The sequence below is a fragment of the Schistocerca nitens genome, chromosome 1, assembly GCF_023898315.1.
Source record: "Schistocerca nitens isolate TAMUIC-IGC-003100 chromosome 1, iqSchNite1.1, whole genome shotgun sequence".
NCBI lineage: Eukaryota > Metazoa > Arthropoda > Insecta > Orthoptera > Acrididae > Schistocerca > Schistocerca nitens.
In genome coordinates this window covers 887,760,732-887,764,528 of record NC_064614.1, presented here as the reverse complement: position 1 = coordinate 887,764,528, position 3,797 = coordinate 887,760,732, and positions in this window count along the sequence as shown.

Sequence of the window (3,797 nt, the reverse complement as noted above, 5' to 3'; positions counted from 1 at the left end):
TTTATGTTTTTCAAAACTAATGAAATTTAATAACCTAAACGGTAGACTCGTAGGGTAACCATGGGAGATTGTCGTAGTGAAAACTGGGATAAATACAATGAAAAGTATGTTGTTGTTGTTGTTGTTGTTGTTGTGGTCTTCAGTCCAGAGACTGGTTTGATACAGCTCTCCATGCAACTTTATCCTGTGCAAGCTTCATCATCTCCCAGTACTTACTGCAACCTACATCCTTCTCAATCAGCTTAGTGTATTCATCTCTTCTAGTCAAGTTGTGCCACAAATTTCTCTTATTTAAAAATCCATTCAATACTTCCTCATTAGTTACGTGATCTACCAATCTAATATTCAGTATTCTTCTGTAGCATCACAATTCGAAAGCTTCTATTCTCTTCTTGTCTACACTATCTACCTTTCACGTTTCACATCCATACATGCTACACTCCATACAGATACTTTCAGAAATGACTTCCTGACACTTAATCTATACTCGATGTTAACAAATTTCTCTTCTTCAGAAACACTTTTCTTGCCATTGCCAGCCTACATTTTATATCCCCCCTACGTCGGCCATCATCAGTTATTTTGCTCTACTACTTTAAGTGTCTCATTTCTCAATCTAATTCCCTCAGCATCACCTGATTTAATTCGACTACATTCCATTATCCTCCTTTCAGTATACTGTCCATTCCGTTCAGCTGCTCTTCCAGGTCCTTTGCTGTCTCAGACAGAATTATAATGTCATCGGCGAACCTCAAAGTTTTTATTTCTTCTCCATGGATTGTAATTCCTACTCTGAATTTTTCTATTCTTTCCTTTACTGCTTGCACAATACACAGATTGAATAATACCGGGAATAGGCTACAATCGTGTCTCACTCCCTTCCCAACCACTGCTTCCCTTTCATGCCCCTCAACTCTTACAACTGCCATCTGGTTTCTGTACAAATTGTAAATAGCCTTTCGCTCCCTGTATTTTACCCCTGCCACCTTCAGAATTTGAAAGAGAGCGTTCCAATCAACATTATCAAAAGCTTTCTCCAAGTCTACAAATGCTAGAAACGTAGGTTTGCCTTTTCTTAATCTTTCTTCTAAGATAAGTCGTAGGGTCAGTATTGCCTCACGTGTTCCAACATTTCTACGGAATCGAAACTGATCTTCCGCGAGGTCGGCTTCTATCAGTTTTTCCATTCGTCTGTAGAGAATTCGTGTTAGTATTTTACAGCAGTGGCTTATTAATCTGATAGTTCGGAAATTTTCACATCTGTCAACACTTGCTTTCTTTGGGGTTGGAATTACTATATTCTTCTTCAAGTCTGCGGGTATTTCGCCTGTCACATACATCTTGCTCACCAGATGGTAGAGTTTTGTCAGGACTGGCTCTCCCAAGGCTGTCAGTAGTTCTAATGGAATGTTGTCTACTCCGGGGGCCTTGTGTCGACTCAGGTCTTTCAGTGCTCTGTCAAACTCTTCACGCAGTATCATATCTCCGATTTCATCTTCATCTACATTCTCTTCCATTTCTATAATATTGTCTTCAAGACAATCGCCCTTGAATAGACCCTCTATATACTCCTTCCACCTTTCTGCTTTCCCTTCTTTGCTTAGAACTGGGTTTCCATCTGAGCTCTTGAGATTCATGCAAGTGGTTCTCTTTCCTCTAAAGGTCTCTTTAATTTTCTTATAGGCAATATCTATCTTTCTTTTTGCCTGCTTCATTTACCGCATCTTTATATTTTCCCCTTTCATCAATTAAATTCAATATCTCTTCTGTTACCCAATGATTTCTATGAGCTCTCGTCTTTTTACCTACTTGATCCTCTGCTGCCTTCACTATTTCATTCCTCAAAGCTACCCATTCTTCTTCTACTGTATTTCTTTCTTCCATTCTTGTCAATCGTTCCCTAATACTCTCCCTGAAGCTCTCTACAACCTCTGGTTCTTTCGTTTATCCAGGTCCCATTTCCTCAAATTCCCACGTTTTTGCAGTTTCTTCAGTTTTAATGTACAATTCATAACCAATAGATTGTGGTCAGAGTCCACATCTGCCCCTGGAAATGTCTTACCATTATATAATCTATCTGACACCTCCCGGTATCTCCAGGCTTCTTCCATGTATACAAACTTCTTTTATGATTCTTGAACCAAGCTATGATTAAATTATGCTCTCTACAAAATTCTACCAGGCGGCTTCCTCTTTCATTCCTTACTCCCATTCCGTACTCACCTACTACGTTTCCTTCTCTGCCTTTTCCTACTATCGAGTTCCAGTCACCCATGACTATTAAATTTTAGTCTCCCTTCACTATCTGAATAATTTCTTTTATCTCATCATAGGTTTCATCAATCTCTTCATCATCTGCGGAGCTAGTTGGCATATAAACTTGTACTACTGTGGTAGGCGTGGGCTTCGTATCTACCTTGGCCACAATAATGCGTCCACTATGCTGTTTGTAGTAGCTTACAGAAATGGTTCATATGGCTCTGAGCACTATGGGACTTAACATCTGAGGTCATCAGTCCCCTAGAACGTAGAACTACTTAAACCTAACTAACCTAGTGACATCACACATGTCCACGCCCAAGGCACGATTCGAACCTACGACCGTAGCAGTTGCGCGGTTCCGGACTGAAGCGCCTAGAACCGCTTGGCCACCGCGGCCGGCGTAGTAGCTTATCCGCATTCCTATTTTCGTATTCATAATTAAACCTACTCCTGCATTAACCCTATTTGATTTTGTATTTAAAACCCTGTATTCACCTGACCAGAAGTCTTGTTCCTCCTGCCGCGGCAGGCTGCGGTGGCCGAGCGGTTCTAGGCGCTACACTCTGGAACCGCGCGACCGCTACGGTCGCAGCTTCGAATCTTGCCTCGAGCATGGATGTGCGTGTTGTCCTTAGGTTAGTTAGGTTTAAGTAGTTCTAAGTTCTAGGGGACTGATGACCTCAGATGTTAAGTACCATAGTGCTCAGAGCCATTTGAACCATTTTGAACCTCCTGCCACCGAACTTCACTAATTCCCACTATATCTAACTTTAACCTATCCATTTCCCTTTTTAAATTTTGTAACCTACCTGCCCGATTAAGGGATTTGACATTCCACGCTCCGATCTGTAGCACGCCAGTTTTCCTTCTGATAACAATGCCCTCGTGAATAGTCCCCGCCCAGAGATCCGAATGGGGGGCTATTTTACCGCCGGAATATTTTACCAAAGAGGACGCCATCATCATTTAACCATACAGTAAAGCTGCATGCCCGCGGGAAAAATTACGGCTGTAGTTTCCCCTTGCTTTCAGCCGTTCGCAGTTCCAGCACAGAAAGGCCGTTTTGGTTAGTGTTACAAGGCCAAATTAGTCAGTCATCCAGACTGTTGCCCCTGCAACTACTGAAAAGGCTGCTGCCCCTCTTCAGGAACCACACGTTTGTCTGGCGTCTCAACAGATAACCCTCCGTTCTGGTTGCACCTACGGTACGGCTATCTGTATCGCCAAGGCACGCAAGCTTCCCCACCAACGACAAGGTCCATGGTTCATGTGGGGGGGGGGGGGGGATGAAAAGTATATAAATAATTAATTTACCATTAATAAGAGAAGTTAGGCGCTTTGGCACCTAACACCCGAATGTGCCGACCAATCAGAAGGAAGTTCAGCATTTGGCGGACTCTCCCACGGGAATGATACATACTGTACCATCTGCTGCTTGTACCTCACTCCACCTTTGTACCATATGCTACCTCGTGTGTATCAAGCTACATCAAGGCGAACTCCTAGCAAGATAAAATACTGGCTGCCACAGCCAG